This window comes from Harpia harpyja, chromosome W (assembly GCF_026419915.1).
Source record: "Harpia harpyja isolate bHarHar1 chromosome W, bHarHar1 primary haplotype, whole genome shotgun sequence".
Lineage (NCBI taxonomy): Eukaryota > Metazoa > Chordata > Aves > Accipitriformes > Accipitridae > Harpia > Harpia harpyja.
The window spans coordinates 20,701,017-20,727,515 of NC_068968.1; the positions used below are offsets into that span (position 1 = coordinate 20,701,017).

Sequence of the window (26,499 nt, forward strand, 5' to 3'; positions counted from 1 at the left end):
GGCAAGGCCATCGTTGCCTCCGTGGGGACGCCCACGTAAAGCTGGCACCTACCGATTGCTGGGCTGAGTTTGCGGAGCAAGACGGCACAAGAATGTACGGATGGTCCATCTTCCTCACAGTCCTCGGATGGACGTAGTCATGGATACCGCCGCAAGCCAAAGAAAACATCTGGATGACCCTGGCTGACGTGACCGGACAAGATTGCTTATGCCTCCGTACAGCAACACCAAGCAATCCCTTTTTCACAGGTTTAATAGGGGGTTCCACTGGCATCAACGAAGTTTAAGAACTTACTGATGGAGACCCCTGTGCAGCAGGTCATGGACTCAATGGATGGGAATGCCTGGTTTCCACGGATCGGGCATTCACCCTCATTGCCACCCCAGGAATCACAAATTCTGGGGTTCCTGAATACAGATTGGTGTAGTATTATCTGATTTACTGTTAGATGTAGATAGTATTAGACACACAACCTTACAAAATAGAGCTGCTCTTAAATCATTAGTTAAGATAGTTTTGATTTATCTCGTAGTGGTTTTTTTGTACTTTAATTTGTGTGCCTTGTATGTTGCAATGTGTTTAAAAATTAATTGATAGATCAAGTAAGGCTGTGTTAATTGACGGAAAACAAAAAAGGGGGAATTGTGGACACATATTTAGCTAACGGTCGCAAGAGCATTCCAGACGCCTTTAGAAGACCTTGAACAGAATAAACAAGACAAAAAAAGAAAGATACCAATTAGAACACAGGTGCGCATTCCACGATAAAGGGAACTTGGCACAAAGAACCTCAATTCGGCAGTTTATCTTGACCAATTAGACTGAGACAAGTTTCGCATGTTTTAGGTAGTATAACCAATTATGTCTTATGTTTATGCGCGTGTACAGTGTTGATATAACCAATCATTAAGTGTAACTAGGCGCGTGGACAGCACGTGAATAATGTGTGTAACCAATAGTAAAATAGCTAAACACATGTATGGATGTAACCAATGTATAAAAATGATGTCTGATGCTCTAGTAAAGGGTCTTCGACTATGATCATATTGATCTGTCGTTGAGTCCATTATTATGCTCCCGCATGAATATATCCTTAAATGGGGTTTTTTTTGAGATATCCTTATAAAATGCAATTATACAAAAGGAAAGCTGCAGAAAGTATCCAGAATAAATTAGTGAGGGAAATAAGACATCCAGGCTGTAGGATTAGAAAAATATGTAAAGTATGCTAGCAATTCTGCTTCGTTGGCTGCAGAAACCTATAAGAGCAGTGACTTTAGCATAACTTTTAAAAGGCTTAATAAATGTCCTCAGTTAAAAAAAAATATTTACTACCCTTTACATTGGTCTGGCACCATCCATCTTTCCTAATGTGTTGATTTTATTAATTTCTCTAGGGATATGATATCATCATCAATATTTCTTGGTTGATTTAAAAGCTTGTATTGGCTTTGTGTGGCAAGGTTTTGGTAGCGGGGGGGGTTACAGGGGTGGCTTCTGTAAGAAGCTGCTGAAAGCTTCCCCTGTGTTCGAGAGAGCCCATACCAGCTGGCTCTAAGACAGACCTGCCGCTGGCCAAGGCCGAGCCAATCAGCAATAGTGGTAATGCCTCTGTGATAACATTTTTAAGAAGGGAAAAAAGTTGGGACAGGCGGAAACGGCAGCTGGAGAGAGAGTGAGAACATGTAAGAGAAACAACCCTGTGGACACCAAAGTCAGTGAAGAAGGAGGGGGAGGAGATGCTCCAGGTGCCAGAGCAGAGATTCCCCTGCGGCCTGTGGTGGAGACCATGGTGAGGCAGGCTGTCCCCCTGCAGCCCATGGAGGTCCACGGTGGAGCAGATATCCACCTGCAACCCATGGAGGACCCCATGCCGGAGCAGGTAGATGCCCGAAGGAGGCTGTGACCCTGTGGGAACCCCGTGCTGGAGCAGGCTCCTGGCAGGACCTGCGGATCTGTGGAGAGAGGAGCCCACGCTGGAGCAGGTTTTCTGGCAGGACTTGTGACCCCGTGGGGGACCCACGCTGGAGCAGTCTGTGCCTGAAGGACTGCACACCGTGGAAAGGACCCATGCTGAAGCAGTTCGTGAAGAACTGCAGCCCATGGGAAGGACCCACATTGGGGAAGTTCATGGAGGACTGTCTCCCATGGGTGGGACCCCACGCTGGAGCAGGGGAAGAGTGTGATGAGTCCTGCCCCTGAGGAGGATGAAGCGGCAGAAATAATGTGTGATGAACTGATCCTAAACCCCATTCCCCGTCCCCCTGTGCCACTGGGGGGGGTAAGTAGAGAATTTGGGAGTGAAGTTGTGCCCAGGAAGAAGGGAGGGGTGGAGGGAAGGTGTTCTGAGATTTGGTTTTATTTCTCATTACCCTACTCTGGTTGATTTGTAATAAATTGAGTTAATTTTCCCCAAGCTGAGTCTGTTTTGCCCGTGATGGTAATTGGTGAGTGATCTCTCCTGTCCTTATCTCAACCCACAAGCCCTTTGTTATATTTTCTCTCCCCTGTCCAGCTGAGGAGGGGGAGTGATAGAACAGCTTTGGTGGGCACCTGGCGTCCAGCCAGGGTCAACCCACCACAAAGCTGCTCAACATGTTATGCACTGGGAAATTACAAAATATTTTTCTTAATTTATGTATAATAAAACAAAGTGAATTTAGTGTATATATTTTCAAATATATTGCTAAGTCAAGCATATATTGCTATATATTGAATAGCAATATAGAAATAGCTGCTGTAAGGCCATATGGTTTTCTCTCATCTGACGTTGTTTATACTAAACACATCTGATATACTGTTATGACTCTATTTACAGTAGACTGTTTACATATTTATGACACTGTAGCCACACAAATCCATTTCCTCAATAAAACTGCATGCCTTTTCAATATTTTCACAGAATGGGTTAGGTTGGAAGGGACCTCTTGAGATCAACTAGTCCAACCCCCTTTCTCAAGCAGGGTCAGCTACAGCAGCCCAGGACCATGTCCAGTCACATTTTGAATATCTCCACAGATGGAGACTCCCCAACCTCTCTGGGCAACCCATTCCAGTCCTCTGTCACCCTCACAGTGAAAAAGTGTTTTCTTGTGTTCAGATGAAATTTCATGTGTTTCATTTTGTGTCCATTGCCTCTTGTCCTGTGAGTGGGAACCACTGAGAAGAGTCTGGTTCCCTCTTCTTCATTTCCTCCCATCAGGTATTTGTACACATTGTACATTAAATACTCAAAGGCTACAAATAATGCTGGTAATCTTTCACTTAAATGACAGTCATTTAAAGGTGTTGAAAAGATTTGCAAATACATTTTAGCAAGCATCCATATTCTCTCTTTGTGCTCTCACAGTAATATTTTACTGCAGCAAATCTGTTAAATAGCTTTTCCTTGTTTAAATAGCCCTACAACAACTAAAAGGAATTCTCTATTGGTGAAACACACTTCATGTGTACATCAAATCCAAAGGAGCATCAAACATTAAGCAAATGAAATGAGAACAGCTTGAAGCCTCTATACACTAGCCAGGCAGGGTGCTGAGAGTGTTCAGCCTTCAGCTTTCCATCCATTTTCTCTGCTGCAGTGCTGACATAGTTAGTCCCTATCCCTGGCCACCAGCAACTCCCCATTGAACCATCCTGGGGCAACTAGTTTGTCTGAAAAGTGCCTCCTTCCCACCCAAATGAGTTCTTATTTAGCCCAGTCAGTACCTCGAACTGGTCTGCCATCAAAATATATAAAGTTGTACCTGTGCATTGGAAGAGTCTGCGCACAACCAGAAATAGAAGCTGGACAGCTCTGCTGATCAATGTGAAATCATACTTTAATCTGCATCCCCAGTCTGTCATCATCACTGCACTCTCCCAGTTTAAACAGGATGGCTGCATGATCTCTGCAGCATGCAAGAATAAACAAGCATTCCTGCATGGCTGTCATTTTCATTATTTTGTGATCTGTCTATGCGAAGTTTTAAGTGCAGTAAAGGGTCTAGCTCCAGATATCATAGTGGAATTTTATCCATGGTGCTTGAATTTCCCTTTTTAAGCTCCAGGCATAAAAGACTGACTCATGCTGCTCCAGGTATTCCGTCTACAGCACTACTTACCCTCTCTTATCCCTGTACCCTTTCTGACATCAAACACTACTTACCCACCATGTTTTCCTACTGCTAAAAGTCAGGAACACTAGAGATGAGGGTGTAAGAAAGAGGCCAGGAAGGAAGAATTTTAAAACAATATTAGTCAGGAGAATTCTATAGTTCTGCCAGCCTTTATTTTCACTTGTACATAAATTAAAGTAAAAAAAACAAGAAAAGAGCATATTTTTTTGTCATTAAGTTAGTAATTTTTAAAATGCTTTTCTGGCGAGATATTTTGAGAAAAATGTTTATAATGTTTAGAGTTTGTGATTATTTAGCAAGAGGAAACCAAAGAAATGCAAAATATCAGAACCTCACTTAAAAAATAAAAAAGTTTTAAAATATGCATGCAGAATAGTTTCTTGCCATTTAAGAAAGCCTGCATCGAATAGTCTTAGGAAGAGTTAAAGGCAAAGAAAACCTCACAATGGATAACATGACCAAATTTTGCTCTGCATGGATTTTGGATGTACCCTATTGCATATTATTATTACTTTGGACAAGAGACTATTTTTATGACTATATTTGGTTAGCAGGTTTTACTATCTTTTCAACTACATATTTATTCAGACCAGAAATACAGGAAGGAAAAGCTACAAATATTTTTCTGTATTGTAAAAACTTTCATTTTTATACCTGTTTGGAAAAAGACTGGCAATTATAGTTCGACACAGTGGACATGGAGTGCTGGCTGGATTGTCTTTGGCAAGCATCCTTAAGCAAGGTTCACAAAAGATGTGGTGGCGTGGATAGCACATGTAAGGATTGAAATAAACATCCAGGCACACTGCACAGAGATAGCTTGCTTTATCTCCTCTGAGTTCATGCTCATAATCTGTATGCAGGTTATCATTTGCAGTCTGCAAGAAGAAAAAGAAAACGAAAACATCTCTTCACAGCTCAGCTCATAACTATTTTGGATAAAACAATTGGCAGGAAGGTGACTTTAAATAATGCTTAAGTCGTCAGTACACACTGGTTATATCATTAATTTTTAATACAGGTTACTTTTAATGAGATGATGAAACATGACAGGAATGTCACAACAAGCATTCTGTGGGAAAGGAGAACAAAAATCATATGAGACAGTAAAAGAAGGAAATAAGAAAACCAAAAAGGCTGACTAAAACTGTACTATGGTCAGATTTCTTCTTTTAAAACAAATTTTAACAATTTATTTGTAACTTTATTAATTACCAAAATAACTGGTTACTTTCCCAAGACAGACAAAACAAAACAAAAATCCCTAAAAATAACCTGTGGATTGTTCTGCCTTTGAAAGGTAATTTGTGAAGGGCATGTTTCAGCAAGAATAATGATGCACAGTTTGAAACAAGCCACAGCTTTATTACTACAATGCAGAATCTTAAACTTAATGTAGAAAGTCTAGGAACCTCTAACATTTTTGGCAAGTACTTGTTTTTGCCAGCACGCATGCTCTGAATTTCCATGCATTGATATATTTGTAGGGAGATATAGTTGGACTTCCCATATGGTGTACATGCCATATGAGCATAAGAACTTGTGTATATTGCCAGGTTCCTGCTTTGCTCTTATAAGATGACTAAACCTTTCCATGTAATCTGAAGATTTTATACTAATGGCATGCAGGGTTTTTGACTTAAGGAAAAAAGAATATTTTTTTCATCTCTATGAGAGCCACACAAGAGAGACTGACTTTGCTCTAACTCCTCTATCCATACTCTCTGTTTCACAGCTAACAGAACCCAACATAGCCCAATATCCAAGAGACCCACTGTATACGGAGGGGTTAAAAGATGGAATTTTGGTCCGTGGATGAACACTGGGGGAGAAGTAGATAGCCGAGAAAAACGCAGTCAGCACAGAAAACAGATGGGTTTTTTGCCCATTGCTTGGAATGCTGACCACAGAGATAAGAAAGCTGAGCGATACTGGGGGAGGATGGGCAGTGGGCTGTTGCACAGCACAGCTGTGAGCATGGTCGGCACGTGACTGCTGGATTATGACAATATGCCGCATGTACAAAGCCCATGAACCAATAGACAGGGTGGCTATGGCTCGTGCAGCACGCCTGGCCAGCGAGCGCATGTGTCATAGGCTCCCTATGTTACAACCGAGGCATGTTTTGGCACCCACTGGCCACGTGTGCCAAAACCCGTTCCTCTGCAAATGTATAAATACCGGGATTTCCCGAAGAGCATCGGGCTGGTGTACGGCAAGGCCACCGTTGCCTCCGTGGGGATGCCCACGTAAAGCTGGCACCTACCGATTGCTGGGCTGAGCTTGCAGCGCAAGACGGCACAAGAATGTACAGATGGTCCATCTTCCTCACGGTCCTCGGGTCGGTATGTTAATTTGCTTTACAAGATACCTTTAGCATAATGCATGTCTGTAGTTAATAAATGCTTGCTTTTCCCCTTATAGTCAGCATGTGTGTGTTCGCCTTCTTGGGAATCCTCGAAACCACCCTAAAACACCCACCAAGAAAGAGCCAAGACAGAGGAGGGTATCAGACACTGCTGAGTGTCAAATCTCTTCTCTCATGCCCCTTGTTCTAAACTCCCAGCCTTAGCATCACACTTTCCAGAATGCCAGGTGCCAAGAGGGTTTATAAATTCTGGCCTGCTGTGACACCAACACATGGAGACAGCTTGGGTTTAGCACTGTGTCCAAGCGTAAGCTCTTGTGCAACCCTGAGCATCAACACCTGTGTGGCTCTTACCTCAGCACTTATTACTTCAGCTTGATTTTCTCCATGCCAGATTTGAGATGAGTCCAGAAAACTTCAGTGTGTACTGAAATTTACTGCAGAGGCAAGTAGGCCTTACTGACATGCAGCTAGTATAGGTCTGGCTGGGACTAGCTTCTATAGAAGCTAGTCCCAGCCAGTAATAGCTGGCACTATTACTTCTAGCTCTATGCTGTAGGAAAGAGTGTTAGAACAGCACTGGATTACAACTAATCAGTAATACTGTTTAACCCAGACTGTCTCTACGCTTACAGCACAGACAACCCACACCAGAAAAGAATGGCAAAAGGTAATTGAGAGTTGACTACAGCTAGGTAATTTTAGAATGAAGGAAGCCTCATAACATGGTTTCTTTGACAAAAATTGGAAAATAATTTGTCACAGAAAGTGAGGAAAGTAGTCTGAACTTAATATGTGACAGAGATGACTTCAGCAGAAATTAGGAAACACTAATACATTGTGACAATAACACCCCCCCCAACTCAGCCATGTAAGGACAAAATCATAATTAAAAGCTAGCATGAAACCAAAAGATGGGGGTGCGGAAGCAAGCTTTTGCTGACTGGTTTTGGTAAGCACTGATCAGAAAGGAAATATATAATGTGTATAGAGGAGCTGCCTGTCTCATCGGCTGCAAGTTAAACATCTTGCATGAGCCAATTAAGCAAATGAGGGAGCTAGAGGCAAAATGGCTGAGTACTCATGGGTAATGGTTGGTTCTGAGGTAGGTTTGTATTCAGGGTAAGATGAACAGACAGAAGAATCTCAGTCAATTGCAATTAGAAAGCAGATTAAAATTATTCTAATGTGCAAACTAGACTCTAGTTAAGATTAATTTGCTTAGTGGATTAGAGGAAGAGCTGTCTTTTCTACAGCTTTGTGCCCCTTCTCAAAAGACCTATCTATGCACACTGCATCATTTAGTACTGCAAAGCTAAAATCAGAGCAACTTCCTTATGCAAGAAGCTAATGCAAAATAATTTAAACAGACATTATTTTTTGTTTGCAATTAAGCAGTGCCTAAATGTTCCAACTAGAGCCAGAATTTCAGTGTTTGAGAGCTTTACAAGCATAAAAAAGAATGTCGTTCTTGTAGAATTATAGTACAGACAAAATTGTAGACATCAAGGACAGTGATGGGCGTAAAAGATTGCCAAATACTAACAGGAAAACCTTGAAAGCAAAACAATACTATTACTCCTAAAAAATGAAAGAAAGGAAAGAGCCCTCAAAAGTTTCAATCTTCCCAAGTCACTTTGGAACTGCTAATACTGACTGTATCACCTGACTATAATCACTGATATTTCACTGGGTGGATGGCAGAAGGATGTTAACAAAAAAAAAGAGAGGAACAAAGGATCAACTTCTGCTTGAAAAGCCTATAAAGAATGTTAACTAACATAAGGAGTCTAACACAGTTTGGCTGGACTACATGAAAGTATTTGATTCAGTCCCACATTCAGACAGAACACATGCACCAATGAATAACATGATATTTAATGTAAGATTTACCTGTAAGCACGTGAAAGACCTAGAACCAGTGGACGCAGACACTAACAAGAAAAGATTCTATATGTATGCTCCCAGTAAAAGGAGGTTCAGAGTAAAATCTGGGAGTATGATCAGAACAGTGATAAAACTAAATAAAGCACACATAACATTTGCCCCAAGATGCCAAACTATGAAAAAAACCTTCATTTTAAACTGACTAATTTAGAATGCTTTGTAAGCTCAAAAATGTCCACAGTTAAAGGGAATGATGACTGAGAAAAAAATCAGTTCTATACTTCAAAAGATTATCTTGCAAAGATAACTGCCTGAAATAAAACTTGGAAAAAAATACATAAAACTGTACTTCATAGAAACATTAACCCAGCAAAGATTAATGATCAAAGGTAGAATTTTTTAAAAGGCCTTGAATTTAAGTAAACATTAGAGACTGTTTTCCATATATTTCACTTTTTAAACAGAAGAAATAAGCCTAAAGATATCTGTGTATGCTTTGTTAATGCAAACACAACTCCAAGTTAATCAGTAGTTGACTTATTATTAGTGCATAATAATTGTGCCAATAAATTACTCTGAAATGATAGCAGAAGAATATAAATGCCTCATAGGGCTACATTCTCTAACTCTTCTACTAACCAAGAGTTGAAACAGAAGAATACCATGGACTCTTCTTTCCCATCTAAATGAAATTAGTGTGAAAGCAGAATCATGGATAAGCCATTCAGCATGGACATGCCATTTTCAGGGGAGTGCTTTGCAGTGTTGTGGTACTAAGAATGAGAAATAATCTGTATATTCTGGGATGGGATGTGCTAAGCAACATAGTGCTGTGCAGTATGGAGGACTAGAGGAACACTTCGCAGAGTGAGGTGCTGGCCTGAGTAGTAATGCGCACTGTGAAATGGCTGAGCGTTAAATAGCACGAGATGGTGCAGAAAATTGTGTAAAAGAGTGATAGAGCGCCCTGTGGAACAGAGACTGGGGAAGCAAGATGGATGCATTATTAGTGTGTGGCCCACCAAATACATCTAAAAGTTGCCTTAAAACGAGAAACATTCTTGATCCTTGCCATAAAACTGTGGAGATCCCATTCCAGACTGCAGTGATTACATGCTCCACTGGACAATGATAATCTTTTTCAATAATTCTTTACTAGAAGATACTGACATATGTGGTGATCAGAATACATATTCTGTTAGATGTTACATAGGCTAGTTAGGAGGGGAAAAATCTCTTTCTGTCCTTGTACGCTTAATGTAAAGGTGGATAAAATTGTAGTCTCTTTGCAGAGGCAACTCTTTCACTGCTTTCTTACATGAACAGTACCTCAAAAAGGGAGCAGTAGTGTGGGAGGCTCAAGAATACATAAAGCCACATTTTCACCCTTACAAACCAGGAGGAAGATCTGATTTGCTGCACATTCGCATACCTCACATTTTGAAAGAGAGCAGTATGCATATTCTCCTTTGTTCTCTTGGAAACTGCCTCCTGGTAGTCTGTTCCATGCTATTCGTAAGCTGGACATAAATAAATCTACAATGATTTGCAGCTCTAAAATAGACTTTGAGCCTTCAGTTATACTATATAATCAGAACCACACACCCCAGGTCAGAAAAAGTTTGAAAGAATGAATATAGATCCTATTTTGTACAGAAATGGACCAAGAAGAAATAAATACTTCTTGATTGCTGCTGGGGAAAAAAAAAATCAGTGGTTTTAGCCTGATTTCCTACAGAAATGCAGCTTATGAGAGTGCCATGTCTATCCATCTGTCAGGTGGTCCCACAACAGCTTTTGAACCCATTAGTCAATTATAAGCAAATCTGACAGAAGTGTTGAGACCTCAGGTATATTGGCTTCCTGAAAATTTAATAAAAATTGACAGCTAGATTGAATAGAGAGACTGAAATGAGTGCCATCACTATGGGAAAGTCTGCAGGTGCTTTGTTGCTTTGAACAGAATTTATCTAGCCTAATTTCTGCAGACTAAATTCATGATGTTTTATGGAGTTTCAAAGGAAACTCAGAAAACAAACTCAAGTCCAATTTTAAAATGTAGGAAAAACCCTATCAAAAATATTTACTAGCTAAACTAGCAGAAGTTCTTCCAAATCAGGCCATAAGGTCCATTGGGGTTTGTATGCCTTTGAGCACTCTGTTTTGGTTGACTGGTATAATGAATGCAAAAGGGCATCTTTTCAGGCTTCTGGCAAACTGTGAGAAACTGAAAACTATTTATCTTGAGCCATTTGTCTCAAAGATTGTTTGCTGTGAGAGACTGAACTGTGAACTATTTATCTCAAGCCATTTGTCTCAAGGATTGCTTGTTTAAGCAGGACATTCCTCTGGCCGCTGAATGCGATAAGGACGACTACCAGGCCACTGAGGCATCCAGGGGAGGAGAGGGGCTGGAGCTCGAAGCATGCAGGAATGCGGAGACTACCATTGTGTCCCAATCCAATGTCGGGGAAGGTTTCGATATGATCCCAAGAGCGAGATTAAGACACAAACGAGGTCAAATGCCGTATACCCAAAAGAGCTTTTATTATCAAAAGTAGAAAATAGTAGCGATAGGATAGAATGGAAGAAAAGGCAGAAATCAAGCAAGCAGTCGGGATAGAGTTGCAAGGATAGTCACCACCATGGATCCAGCGGCGTCCCATTGGTCCTCAGTCTTCAATTCTTCGGTGGTGGGTGCACACCATGGCTTGTCTCCACAGTTTTTTATAGGGCATATTTCGATGAGGTATGCACATATGTATTGTTCATGTACTGTTCACACGTTGCAGGTTTTGTCTATCACATGACCTTTACGTGACCAAATTTTATCTCAAAGACTACAGTTTCCATGAGAATGGTAGCCTCCACATCCTTACATGCTTGTTGGCCTCAGCCTGTTTCCTTTCCTGAATGCCTGAGTGGCCTAGTAATTGTCCTTATGGACGGAGGAATGTCCTGCTTAGGCCGTCTCAGAGACAAAGGGCTCGAGATAAACAGTCCACAATTCTTGAGATGAATGGCTTGAGAAGTCTCTCACACCTAACAATCTTTGAGACAAACAGCTCAAGATAACAATTCAGTCTCTCACACATTGTCATGGAAACTGTAGTCCTTGAGATAACATACTGGTTTCTGTTGTTGATCACACGAAGATCGTATGTGCATGCATTCGACTGTGCCCTATAAAAAACTGTGGAGACAAGCCATGGTGTGCACCCACCACTGACGAATTGAAGACTGAGGACCAACGGGACGCCGCTGGATCCATGGTGGTGACTATCCTTGCAACTCTATCCCGACTGCTTGCTTGATTTCTGCCTTTTCTTCCATTCTATCCTATCGCTACTATTTTCTACTTTTGATAATAAAAGCTCTTTTGGGTATACGGCATTTGACCTCGTTTGTGTCTTAATCTCGCTCTTGGGATCATATCGAAACCTTCCCCGACATTGGATCGGGACACAAACCTAAGCTTGAAACATATAAATCATAATAGGGCAGAGGTGCCAATGCCTATAGCTTAAATACCTGTACAAATCAATAATTAATTCTGAACTACCTGCAGTCTGAATTTCTTCCCATACAACATTTCAGAAAAATCCAAAGGTAAGCCAAAAACTTCAAAACAGAGAAAAGCGGCCTAAGCAGCTCTCTGGAGCTACCTACTGCCAGGAGCCACGTCCTCCCTTCAGACTCTCTCTGCTGCAATTAGGTTGGATAAATTGCTCAAGGGGAAACAGCTGAAGGACATTTTCTTCAGAGAGAACTTTTGTTTAAAGTTAACAGTGGTTTGGGGTTGTTTTGGTTTTTTTTTATTTTGTGTCATTTAGAAGTAGCTTTAGGCAATGGAGTTGTTTATCTTGTGATAAAGTGCTTTGCAGACCATGACTTCTAAGGCAACTACTGATAGGACTCCTATACTTTTAGTATATGAGGCTCTAAAGAGACACCAGTAATTGAATAGAATAAACAATGAAAGTGAAAATCAGAATATTCTTAACAGATATTTGAACTCTAACCTCTAGTTAGCCTCTTCCATGTTCCAGAGAAAATAAATTACCTATCTTCCTGCTTCTCAGAGAAGATATGCTCCTTAACACTCTAATTCCCTTTCCCTCTCGATTTGAGTTATCAAAGGTTTTTCTGAGGCCATGTTTATTCATGAAGGGTTCTACTTTTCAGACCTGAAAAGACTTTTTGACCCTCCAAAATTTGTTTTTTCCACACTCTAGCAGTTTGCCTAATCAAATATGCTTTATTTGATTTGTCTAATCAAATATATGTAACACATACTAACTTCTCTCTATCGAACTTTAATTGTTTTTATCTTTAGGTAATGATGGCTACAATAGTATTACTACAATCTTTTCTTAATCCTGAATGATCTCGTAAGGAACAACACAGGCAAGTTAAATTTCCTATCTAGTTGAAGTTCACTGAATTATTATGCATAGGCCATAGTTGAGAAAATTAAGTAAGTATCAGGTTTTTAATGTTCACTGTATCCAAAAACTTTTTTGGTCCCAGATGGAAAGACTTAGGATAACTATGAACTAGGAGCTGATCAACTGATATGCATGGACACAGGGCCTTGCTTCAGTGCTTACAAACACTGATACCAAAAAGCTGGTTGAAGAAACTCTCTAAGACTCGTTTTGGAGTTTTAGAAAGCAGGCATTCTTTATTGCAGCGCTGGATGGACAGGGGATAATTCCACCTAGCGTGCATACCACAGCTTCAGCACAAACAGGTTATATGGAATAACAATTACATATTAATCAGAATAGTATACATATACATAAAAATTATTATAAGTGATTATCACAGTACTGCCTACATCCGATCATACGCAATGAAGGATCCATTTGAGTCAAAGAGCTGCTTTTATGACCACCGACCCATTTGAAGTTCTTGTTGGCTGTCCTTTAAGTCCTTGTTCTTGTCCTTGTTCTTTGATCTTGAAGCTTAGCACAATTTCAGTCACGTGTGATCAATTTCAACATTGTTCTCATCTAGCGTACAGGAACATCTAGTCATAAGAGCAAAGAACTGCAAAACATATGAGTAATTACTAGTTAATCACTTGACTACACTTTTGTAATTATCTCCCCAGCTACCCTTTGTCTATTGTTTCAATCATAATGTTAATATATGATCATTTATCAAATCTCACTTATACAGTTATCTAGCAGCAAAACAGTTTTCATAGCAGGTACAAAATATTAAAACCATAAAAATTTAAGCAAACCATACGGAATGTATGGACATATGCTATCAACACCACCTGGAACAGTTTATTGGGTTTGCGTGGCAAGGTTTTGGTAGTGGGGGGGGGGGCTACAGGGGTGGCTTCTGTGAGAAGCTGCTAGAGGCTTCCTCCATGTCCGATAGAGCCAATGCCAGCTGGCTCCAAGACGGACCCGCCACTGGTCAAGGCCGAGCCAATCAGCAACAGTGGTAGCGCCTCTGGGATAACGTATTTAAGAAGGGGGAAAAAAAAACCCTGCGCAAAGGAAACTGCAGCCGGAGAGAGGAGTGAGAACATGTAAGAGAAACAGCCCTGCAGACACCAAGGTCAGTGAAGAAGGAGGGGGAGGAGATGCTCCAGGCACCGGAGCAGAGATTCCCCTGCAGCCCGTGGGGAAGACCATGGTGAGGCAGGCTGTCCCCCTGCAGCCCATGGAGGTCCACGGTGGAGCAGATATCCACCTGCAACCCATGGAGGACCCCACGCCGGAGCAAGTGGATGCCCAAAGGAGGCTGTGACCCCGTGGGAACCCCACGCTGGAGCAGGCTCCTGGCAGGACCTGTGGATCTGTGGAGAGAGGAGCTCACATTGGAGCAGGTTTTCTAGCAGGACTTGTGACCCCATGGGGGACCCATGCTGGAGCAGTTTGTAAAGAACTGCAGCCCGTGGGAAGGACTCACGTTGGAGAAGATTGTGGAGAACTGTCTCCTGTGGGAGGGACCCCACGATGGAGCAGGTGAAGAGTGTGATGAGTCCTCCCCCTGAAGAGGAAGGAGCGGCAGAGACAACGTGTGATGAACTGACCGCAACCCCCATTCCCCTTCCCCCTGCACTGCTGTGGGGGGTAGGTAGAAAATTCAGAAGTGAAGCTGTGCCTGGGAAGAAGGGAGGTGTGGGGGGAAGGTGTTTTAAGATTTGGTTTTATTTCTCATTACCCTACTCTGGTTTGATTGGTAAAAAATTAAGTTACTTTTCCCTAGGTCGAATCTGTTTTGCCCATGGTGGTAATTGGTGAGTGATCTCTCCCTGTCCTTATAGGGCCTTTTGTTATATTTTCTCTCCCCTGTCCAATTGAGGAGGGGAGTGATAGAGTGGCTTTGGTAGGCACCTGGTGTCCAGCCAGGGTCAACCCACCACAAGCAGCTGTACTGGAAACTATTCTTTATGATTAGTAAGCAAGAAGTCAAGTGTCCAGAGCCAAGGAATTATGCATTTCATTTAACCCATGTGATGTTGCCCCTTTGATGAGGCCATTCATATCATCAGCAGAGCAGAGGTCTCACCAATGGAAGATGTAGGGAAATGACAAACCTGTCAATTCTATGGAGCCTTGTAAGGTGTTGTAGTTTAAACCCAGCCAGCAACCAAGCACCACGCAGCTGCTCACTCACTTCCCCCCCACCCAGTGGGATGGGGGAGAGAATCGGGGAAAAAAAAGTAAAACTCGTGGGTTGAGATAAGAACAGTTTAATAGAACAGAAAAGAAGAAACTAATAATGATAATGATAACACGAATGAAATGACAATAGTAATAATAAAAGGATTGGAATATACAAGTGATGCACAATGCAATTGCTCACCACCCGCCAACCGACGCCCAGTTAGTCCCTGAGCAGCGATCCGTCACCCATGCCAACTCCCCCCCAGTTTATATACTAGATGTGACGTCACATGGTATGGAATACCCCGTTGGCCACTTTGGGTCAGCTGCCCTGGCTGTGTCCTCTGCCAACTTCTTGTGCCCTTCCAGCTTTCTTGCTGGCTGGGCATGAAAAGCTGAGAAATCCTTGACTTGAGACTAAACATTACTTGGCAACAACTGACAACATCAGTGTTATCAACATTCTTCTCATACCAAACTAAAAAACATAGCACTGTACCAGCTACTAGGAAGACAATTAACTCTATCCCAGCTGAAACCAGGACATAAGGCCAAAAAATTCTTCAAGTATTGAATGCCAGGATGCCTTCATACCTACAGGGTAAATGTGGATATAGAAAACCATTTGAAGAATATAGCTTATGCTTGCCCAAAAGGAATTTCTTCTCTTGCTGCCTACACAGGTTGCTTTTAAAGGCTCTCCTGAAATTCTGTACACATTCTCTTCTAGAATAACATACATAAGTTTGAGCATCTACAATTTAAGATTGACATTGAAAACCAGAGAGGGCACAACAAAAACATATAAAAGCCTAAAATACATCCTACAACAGAAGGCAAAGGAATTCAACTTGATTTTTTAAAATCTACAGTAAAAAGGAATAAGATGCCACATCTTACATATGCAATTGACACTTCAAACTGAAAATAAGCCACAAATTTTAAGTGAGAACAATAACATTTTAAATGGAATATCAGTGTGACAAACTCTCCACCACTTACAGGCTACATTTGCGTACTATTTTTTCCAGAATTGCTAATCTCATGGCCTATAAATTAATGGAGTAGGTATAAGACACTGAGTGCAAAGCCTACAGGAGGCTATTTATAAGTGGATAACTACTACAGCCCAGCTGCAGGCAGAAGTTAACTATGAGATGGTACTAGCACTGAAATGGCTGTATTAATTCAGCAATCTACGGAACATCAAGCCCATCCTCATACATGAGCACTTCACTGGAATCTAAGTAGGTTCAGCCTGCATTTTTCTTCTCTGGAGAAGCAGTTATCTTCAAAAAATATCAAAGTGATCTGACAATATCTGACTTTCATAGACTTAAAAATATTACAAAGAAAAAATAAAAACCATGACATACCCAGAATGAATTTAAAGTTTTACAGGGTATATTTATTTAGTCTGATTGTTCAAGGAACCATGTCCTTTTTGCACACTTCATTAAGTTTTACTCTTCCTACCAAAGTAATTGATGAACATTATTTCGAGCATTTTTTAAACTTCAGGTTAGAGATTCATTGTGAGTTTGTGGTGGGTTGACCCTGGCTGGATGCCAGGTGCCCACCAAAGCCATTCTATCACTCCCCCTCCTCAGCTGGACAGGGGAGAGAAAATATAACAAAGGGCTTGTGGGTTGAGATAAGGACAGGAGAGATCACTCACCAATTACCATCACAGGCAACACAGACTCAGCTTGGGGAAAATTAACTCAATTTATTACAAATCAAACCAGAGTAGGGTAATGAGAAATAAAACCAAATCTCAGAACACCTTCCCTCCACCCCTCCCTTCTTCCTGGGCACAGCTTCACTCCCAAATTCTCTACTTACCCCCCACAGCAGCGCAGGGGGACAGGGAATGGGGTTTACGGTCAGTTCATCACACGTTATTTTCTGCTGCTTCATCCTCCTCAGGGGCAGGACTCATCACACTCTTCCCCTGCTCCAGCATGGGGTCCCTCCCACAGGAGACAGTCCTCCATGAACTTCCCCAATGTGGGTCCTTCCCATGGGCTGCAGTTCTTCACAAACTGCTCCAGCATGGGTCCTTTCCACGGCGTGCAGTCCTTCAGGCACAGACTGCTCCAGCGTGGGTCCCCCATGGGGTCACAAGTCCTGCTAGAAAACCTGCTCCAATGTGAGCTCCTCTCTCCACAGATCCGCAGGTCCTGCCAGGAACCTGCTCCAGCGCAGGCTTCCCACGGGGTCACAGCCTCCTTCGGGCATCTACCTGCTCCGGCATGGGGTCCTCCATGGGCTGCAGGTGGATATCTGCTCCACCGTGGACCTCCATGGGCTGCAGGGGGACAGCTTGCCTCACCATGGTCTTCACCATGGGCCGCAGGGGAATCTCTGCTCCGGTGCCTGGAGCATCTCCTCCCCCTCCTTCTTCACTGACCTTGGTGTCTGCAGGGTTGTTTCTCCTACATGTTCTCACTCTCTCTCCAGCTGCCTTTTCTGTCTGTCCTGCAACTTTTTTTCCTTCTTAAAAATGTTATCATAGAGGCGCTACCACTATCGCTGATTGGCTCGGCCTTGGCCGGCGGTGGGTCCATCTTAGAGCTGGCTGGTATTGGCTCTGTCGGACACAGGGGAAGCTTCCAGCAGCTTCTTACAGAAGCCACCCCTGTAACCCCCCCCGCGACCAAAACATTGTCACACAGAGCTAATACAGAGTTACAGAACTGTAATAACCTCAGTAGCCTGTTACCGAGAAACATTATTTAATATTAGTTAAATGCATTATTAATATGCTTTCTTTTAAGTAAAAGGACAATTTGAGGACATTACTAGAGTACCTTAAGAAAAATAAATTTATAAAATGGCTTGATATATGGAAAGTTAACCAATTTGTCTCACTGAACTATTTCTACTTCAGCAGATCTTTAATCTTATTTATGTCAGGAGATAAAGGCTTATTTTGTGGAAAAAGTGAAAAACAAAACTTACAAAAACAGGTAAAGGAGAAGAAAATTATCTAATATATTTTCTTTTTATTCCTGTACACCTCGCAGAACTAGAATAATGACTATTTTAATGTATTACTAATTCATACTGTTTTCATCAGGTTGAAATAGGCCACACAGAAGTGAATATCCCTTGTGCTAGATGTTGTACATGGATATTATACACATATCCCCTTTCTTCCCAAGCATCTTATATATTTCAGTTTCTTGTTATGATGGATTTGAAATTATTTAAGCATTTTTTGTTATGTAACTTCATTAATCTCTACAGTTCCTTCTATGGAGTAATTGAGCCATTAAGCTTTTGGAATATACATCTAAACTGGCAGCTCTAGATATTATTACTCTCTTGGAAATTTCTCTTAGAAGAATTGTATTTATTGTTTAAGGAACACCTGTAAACACAGATCTTATGAAGATTTCTTGAAGATGATGGCAACTACTTCATTCAATTATAATAAAGTATTATTTCTATTAAAATAATTTAATTATCAAGATTAATTCAGAGACAGGCGACTGAAATAAATATTACTCAAAGTACCTGAATCACAATCATCTTAATGCCTTAATATTTATACCCACCCTTGAACTAGTATATAAGTGCTATGTTACAAGCCTATCTTCATTTTTGTTTTGATTTTGCATTTAATAAAATACACACATTATTTATTCAGGCATTTAAGAGAATGAAATGAACATTACAGCTAAGTTGGCAAATGAAGCTTCACACCAAAAATAAATATGCAGAGTAGAGCATCCAGGCACAGCTATTAGTGTCACTACACCTACCAATAAAGCAAATATTGATAATCATTCATCTTTATTGTAACCAGTAGTTCAAACAGAGGGGGAAAATTCATTTACAGAGGTCTGCAAAAAATATTATGAATCTCCAAGAGCCTTGACACAATGCCTAAATAACAGATAAAAGGTTGTGTTGGCCCCTCTGGTGTGAATTCCATGCAGAGAAAACATAAGAATCTTTTTTTACAGAAGTCATAAAAAAAAAAGGAGAGTATTGTTCCTCCTTTTTGGCATTACAGATCTCCTTTGAAACAAAACATTTCTCATGAGCCTTTGTCCTGGTTTTAGCTGGGATAGAGTTAATTGTCTTCCTAGTAGCTGGTATAGTGCTATGTTTTTGAATTCGGTATGAGAAGAATGTTGATAACACTGATGTTTTCAGTTGTTGCTAAGTAATGTTTAGTCTCAAGTCAAGGATTTTTCAGCTTCTTATGCCATGGTATTCCATACCATGTGACGTCCCATCTAGTATATAAACTGGGGGGAGTGGGGGTGGGAGGATCACCGCTCGGGGACTAACTGGGTGTTGGTCGGCGAGTGGTGAGCAACTGCATTGTGCATCACTTGTATATTCCAATCCTTTTATTATTACTATTGTCATTTTATTAGTGTTATCATTATCATTATTAGTCTCTTCTTTTCTGTTCTATTAAACCGTTCTTATCTCAACCCATGAGTTTTACTTCTTTTTCCGATTTTCTCCCCCATCCCACTGGGTGGGGGGGAAGTGAGTGAGCGGCTGCGTGGTGCTTAGTTGCTGGCTGGGGTTAAACCACGACAGCCTTCCTTTAAAAGCCTTGAGGGGACTGAATAACAACCTCTGACGATTTCAATCTTTTCTCTCTGCTATAGTTTAATATTGCAGATTTTCCTTCCAGTAAAGTGTGTCACAATGCTTCTCAGAAACCAAATATGAAAATTCCCAACCCCCCAAATCAGTGAGTTCAAAGTTTTTCTTTGGAGTGACAGGATACTGAAAAAGAAAAATGGAGTTGAACATCTGCTATTTCACATTTCTCTGCCTAAATTATTAAAGTAGGATGCAACTATTAATGTTGGTGCAACATACTCACCAACAGAAGGATTTAAGAATTACTGTGCTGAAGTCTATAACTGACTATAAATAGGATTAGTAGCAAAAAGAAAGCAACCTCAAAGTAACGGATAACTGTGAAAAAGCCTACAGATAAAAAAAACCCCAGACCATTTACCCCTGTCCATCATTCCTCAAACACCATTTCCTTTGCAATAACTTATTTAAAACACAAACCTTACAAAAGGTCTAGATGGTCCACAAATTGAAGCTTTCTCAATTTTAAGCAGTAGACTGATGACAAGGAGATCTTTTGATAAGATCTGCCAGCTGTCCCCCTCACTTGTACAGAAATCTCACCTCTTAGCTGTGGGATAGGCATCATATGTGCCATCTCTTTAACTGGCATAAAGTTGTTATACACAGTTTTATTTATGATACTGTAGCAGATTAACCCTGGCTGGATGCCAGGTGCTCACCAAAGCCGCTCTATCACTCCCCTCCTCAACTGGACAGGGGAGAGAAAATATAACGAAAGGCTCATGGGTCGAGATAAGGACAGGGAGATATCACTCACCAAATACCGTCATGGGAAAAACAGACTCAACTTGGGGAAATTAATTTAATTTATTGCCAATCAAATCAGAGTAGGAAAATGAGAAATAAAAACAAGTCTTAAAACACCTCCCCCCCCACCCCTTCCTTCTTCCCAAGCTCAGCTTTACTCCCAAATTCTCTACCTCCTCCCCCAAGCGGCACAGGGGGATGGGGAATGTGGTTTGTGGTCAGTTCATCACATATTGTCTCTGCCATTCCTTCCTCCTCATGCTCTTCCCTTCCTCCAGTGTGGGGTCCCTCCTGTGGGAGACAGTCCTTCATGAACTTCTCCAACATGGGTCTTTCCCATGGGCTGCAGTTCTTCACAAACTGCTCCAGCATGGATCCTTTCCACACGGTGCAGTCCTTCAGGAGCCCACTGCTCCAGTGTGGGTCTCCCGCGAGGCCACAAGTCTTGCCAGCAAACCTGCTCCAGCATGGGCTTCTCTCTCCATGGGGTCACAGGTCCTGCCAGGATCCTGATCCAGTATGGGCTCTCCATGGGGTCATAGCCTCCTTCAGGCGTATCCACCTGCTCTGGCGTGGGATCCTCCATGGGCTGAAGGTGGATATCTGCTCTACCATGGACCTCTGTGAATCTCTGCTCCAGCACCTGGAGCACCTCCTCCCCCTCCTTCTTCACTGACCTTGGTGTCTGCATAGTTGTTTCTCTCACATATTCTCACTCCTCTCTTCCAGCTGCTGTTGTGCAGCAGTTTTTCCCCTCCTTAAATATTTTATCACAGAGGTGCTACCACCGTCACTGATTGGCTCAGATTTGGCCAGCGGTGGGTCTGTCTTGGATCTGGCTGGCATTGGCTCTGTCAGACATGGGGGAAGCTTCTGGCATCTTCTCACAGAAGCCACCCCTCTAGCTCCCCCCACTACCAAAACCTTGCCATGCAAACCCAATACATATATAAAAAAGTCTCTGTCACTTCTATGTCATCTACATGGCCATATTTCCTTTACACAAAGACAAGAGAAAGTTTGATTTAAAAAATATTCCTGTGCAAATGTAGTTAAGTGCTTGTTTCCTTTGCTAATAAAATTTCATCAGCAATGCAAGCAGAAAAGAAAATCTAGCATCACTGTTCTTTTGAGTGTTTTAATCCGAAAGTCTAGTCTCTTAGCAACATGATGTTTAAACAGAAACTTATGGCATAATAATTAGCAGAGTAGCATGTGTATCTGTATTGGGTTTGCGTGGCAAGTTTTTGGTAGTGGGGGAGCTACAGGGGTGGCTGTAACAGAAACTGTATTACAGTATTTTAATCACATCATCTCCAGAAACTGAAGCTACTCCAACACATTCTAATTGAAGAATTTCTTTGTAATTTTATGTGATGAATACATTTCATCTATGTTCATCTCCCAGTAGAGCTCCAACTAACTTGCTTCCCTGTTTTTCTTCCCTTTTTGCTTACATACACAAATAATTAAAATGATAAACTTTCTTTACAAGGCTCACACTCATACAGGAAGATTAAAGCAAAACTGCAAAATTAAAATAAAAAGAACAAAAATATTTTGGTAAAGGACAGTCAATAATAAAAGATCACCTACAAAAAGGTTAGAAAAACCTCAATGGATAAATTCTAAAATAGTGACAATTTCTATAGCTAATTAAATTGCCATAGAAATCTTCATCAGCTTTTGCTGAAGCTGTCATTCAGACTGGTTAGGTCTTCTTTAAGGTCCTTTAGAAAGGTATTCAGGGGATCCCATTTCACTTACTGACCTCCCTAATACTTACAGAAAATTACTGTCAACGAGACCATACAGGGAAGACTTTTTTTCTAATTAAGAATAAAGAAAGCAACAAATTGTCAAGCACAGCTGTAGTGTCAGGATATCTGAAATAGCTAAAAAAAGAATAAGAAGGAAATGCTCAAACATAATTTTAGCACTCGAAAAAAATACAGCTGATACAAAATAATAATAAATAGAAGTTGAAAACAGTGCTCATACTTCTGGCTGCAACACAGAGACAGAGAATTAAAGCAAATAATTTTAATATTCAATTAACCAATTAGCCAGTATCTGGAGAATTCACTAGTCAAACAGAACCAGCAGCCACATAAAGACTAAATTAAAAAAACAAGTATACTTGGAATAATGGAATAAACACTGGGAAAAAAACCCCCACCGATCTTGGGGTTGGCCAGTGTCTATGAAAACCTGTGAAGCAATCCTCACAGCTTGCCCACAATGCCAAATAAGGCTTAAGGCTAATCATCCAAATCAAGCCCCTGCCCAGCATATCAGACAAGGCAAGGCTCTTTGGAGCACATGGCAGGTTGATTACATTTGTACTCTGAAACCATCTGTCGTGGTTTCAGCCCAGCCAGTAACAAAGGACTACACATCTGCTCACTCACTCCTCCCTGCCCCCCTCCGGTGGGATGGGGAGGGGAATCAGAAAGGAGAAAAGAAAAAAAAAAACCCAGAACCTCGTGGGTTGAGATAAGGACAATTTTCTGGGACAACACAAAAAGAGAAGTTACAACTACAACAACGGTACTAATAAAAGAATATACAAAACGAGTGATGCACAGTGCAACTGCTCACCACCCGGAACCCGACGCTCCACCACTTCCCCGACCAAAAGCCGAGAGCACACCCCCCCCCAGCCCGCTCCCCATTTATATACTGAGCATGATGTCACATGGCATGGAATAGCTCCTTGGCTAGTTCAGGTCAGCTGTCCCAGCTGTGCCCCCTCCCAGATTCCTGTGAAAATTAACTCTATCCCAGCTGAACCCAGGACACCATCCCATGGGAGGAAATATATTTTGGTAGGAGTGGAGGTAGTATCAAGATCGTATATGGCAATGGCCATTGGCACAGCTACTGGAGACCAGGCAGTCCACGTTTTGCGAGAATGGTTTGGTATTCTACCTATTCCTGAATGTATTCAACGTGATAATGGGTCGCATTTCACAGCCACAGTGGTACAAGACTAGGTGCAAGGGGAAGGCATCAAATGGGTGTTTCACACCCCATATTACCCCCAAGCTAATAGTATAGTTGAGCGAACCAATGGCTTCATCAAAAAACATGCTGATGTCTCGTGCCATAACTAGGACACACGATTACCACAGGCAGTTTTTACTGTTAATAACTGATGAAGAAATTATGGAAGTCCAACAATTTGAGCATTTTGTCCTATGGGACCATTAACGGGCAATGACTCCATACCAGATGATCAGAGACACCAGTTCCCAATGGAGACATACATGAGCCAACCTGTCATGGTGAAACTGCCCTCCATTGGCATTGTTCCTATGACCTTAGCAAAACCCAGAGGCCTGTATGCCTGGGAAGCCTTAGATGGGAGTGGAAAGACTCACCGCATCAGTGCCCGGTGGATAATCCCGGACTTCTAACCCCGTGACCCAGTTTTAAGAACAAGGCCTAGTTTGTGCTCTCTTACAGGACAATGAAGAAACGAGCCATTCCAGTGCTTCTACTAGCAGTGATGACAATGGCAGGCGTGGATGGTGAAGATCTGGATGATAATGTCATGGCAAAAATGATGGACATCAATATATCGCGAGTCCTTGAGCTCACATGGGAACAATGTAACAATTATAGTTGGAGGTTCAGATTGGATAGGGGAGGAGGTTATACTCATGTTGTTTATAGTTGGTCACCAGGTGCAGTAAATGCTAGTTCAGTATGGAACACCAGATGTGACTATATCCTCCAACTAACCCATGAGACCACGGGGTGGAGTTGGAATGGTACTACACCATGCCCTGAAAATCCATGGGGGCGCCTGTGTATGGCACCCAAGGGAACACTGATAGAGCATTCCAGAACTGAGTTTACAACTGTCAACCTTAGCCAATGTTACATGTGACAGTTTGGGACTCCTGAACAATGAGTTAAACATACTGGTAAAATGACTATCCAAAATTGAGCTGTATTGGTTTCGATGCTACTGAAAGAGAAGGGTGTTTGTGGAGTTTTGAACCTGTCGATGGACGACTGGTGTGTTCACTCCAAATGTGTCAATGTAGCTTCAAGATCAAATCAACAAAAGAAAGTGGCAAGAGACTCAGAGGCACCAGAGACTTATTGGCTGGGAAAGGTTTTGATATGTTTGGATTTTCTTTGACGGGGTGGATGACCAGCCTTCTCCAATCTTTAATAATGCTTGTAGTTATGATTATTGTTATCTGTATTGCAATAAGTTGTATCAAACACACGGTAGTGAAGTCTGTACTAACAGTTAAGTATACCCCCTTAAAACCTGTTCGTGCACTGCATATTCCTGTGTCAGATATTCCACTTTAATTCTAGACCAGAACAAAATGATGACCCACAATGAGCATCAAATTCACCAAACTGCGCTACCTTTTAACTTTCGAGGCAAGAGGTGACTGTACCGCCACTCCAAGGAAACCAGTTGAATCATGACTGTGGTCACGGGGTGGATTGTGTGGCAGGTACACCCACCCCCCCGACAGGAAACAATGTTGGAGAATGGCTGAGGGAGCGCGGTCATGGCTCCATGGAGGAGTTTTGTTCTACCAATCTGGACATAAAACCAGACTAGGCCGCGATGGAAAATTCCAAGTCATGCTGACAAGGAAGAAAAGAAGGTCATACTGACCTTGTATTGTGTAGATAAGGAGGTACTGTATGAGAAAAACAGGATGGAACGCGGGCCCAGGCACGAAGGCAGTAACTGCAAGTAGGAGGAGTATGATAATGTAACTTTTAGAGCTAAGCCAATGATTGTAAGACAAGTATGTATAAGAGGTAACTTTGTGTTATAAGTATGTGAAGGTTTTGCAGTAAAGTTGAAGCTTGCTTTATCACTCACATTGAGTCGACTGCTTGACTTCCCTCGCTCGTCGCAAGTGGCGCCTGAACAGGGACCCCATCCTTGTTGTTCACCGGACAGCGAGGTCGGAGAAGCACTGGTAGCAGTGACCAGGGAGCAAAAGATCGGCGGACGCTGTCGCGGCGCGCCTGATCCGTGCTTGAACCCAGGACAAAAAGGAAGGGGTTCGCCGTCCGACAGAAGGCTACCCGGGGAAAAAAGGCTGCACTTGACCGGATAATTAAGAAGGTCGACATAGAGCGCAATGGAAAACGAGGTAGCATTCGAACTTTTAAAATGCTTTTTAGAAAAGCGGGGAGTAAGCCAATTAAAAGACCTGGCTGGATTAATCGCGTTAGGGAAAGTGAAAGGGTTTTTTAAGGACCCCAAAAGTATGTTTGAAGTAGATGAGTGGCGTTCTTATGGTGATTGTTTGTGGGATTTAGTAATTGATGATGATAAATCAGCAAAGAAATTGATGAAATCTTGGAGAGATGTTATTAACTGCATGAAAAAATATAAAGCTGAAAAGAAAATGGCTGGGACCGACAGCTTGCTAGAACCTCCAAAGCATCGCAGAACAGCGATACCGGGAGGCTGGGGACGTGAGAAGCAGAGGTGGGCACGAGCCGAAAGTAAAGCGTCGGAGCCTGGAGTTCGCGCAGCTGAGTGACCCTCTGCAAAGCCCGCAAGAATGGCGAGAGGTCGGGGGAGGAGATGGGGTCCACGCTTTCCAAAGAAGAAGAAGCAGTAGTTAAGCTCCTCCAACATATACTCTCAAAGAGAGGCATAAAATATGATGAAGCTTGTTTAAAGCGGCTTTTACAATGGAGCAAGGACAGAAACCTTTTAATTATTGTGGGTACAGCTTTTGAGCTTAGTACCTGGGAAGCTATCGGAACCTCCCTATGGGATGAAATTAGTAACGGGTCTAAAGAAGTTAAAGGTCTTGCAACTTTATGAAAAGTAATTAAGACAACTCTGCAAGAAATGAAAGCAGATTGTAAAGCGGCTGCGTCTGCTTTTGCTGCTCTCTCTCCCACCACAAGCGAAGGGGAAACGCAGGGAGAAAAACATAATGCAGCGAGAGAGACTTTTGGAGCTTGTCTGCCTGCTCCTGTGCCCTTGACTTCTGCTCCACTCCCTGGGACTGCCGATATTAATCAGCCATCTGACAGTTCCCAACCCTCCCTAACCGTATGCTTAAAGGAAACCCTACAGAATCAGGAGGCTGCTGTGAAGCA

General features: G+C 42.0%; 1 protein-coding gene across 1 annotated transcript in view; it reads left to right on the forward strand.

Moving 5' to 3' along the window:
* The window catches only part of LOC128136180 (uncharacterized), a 115,998-nt gene that overhangs the window by 48,448 nt on the left and 41,051 nt on the right, over positions 1 to 26,499 (forward strand). The gene's annotated exons all lie outside the window — the stretch shown is intronic.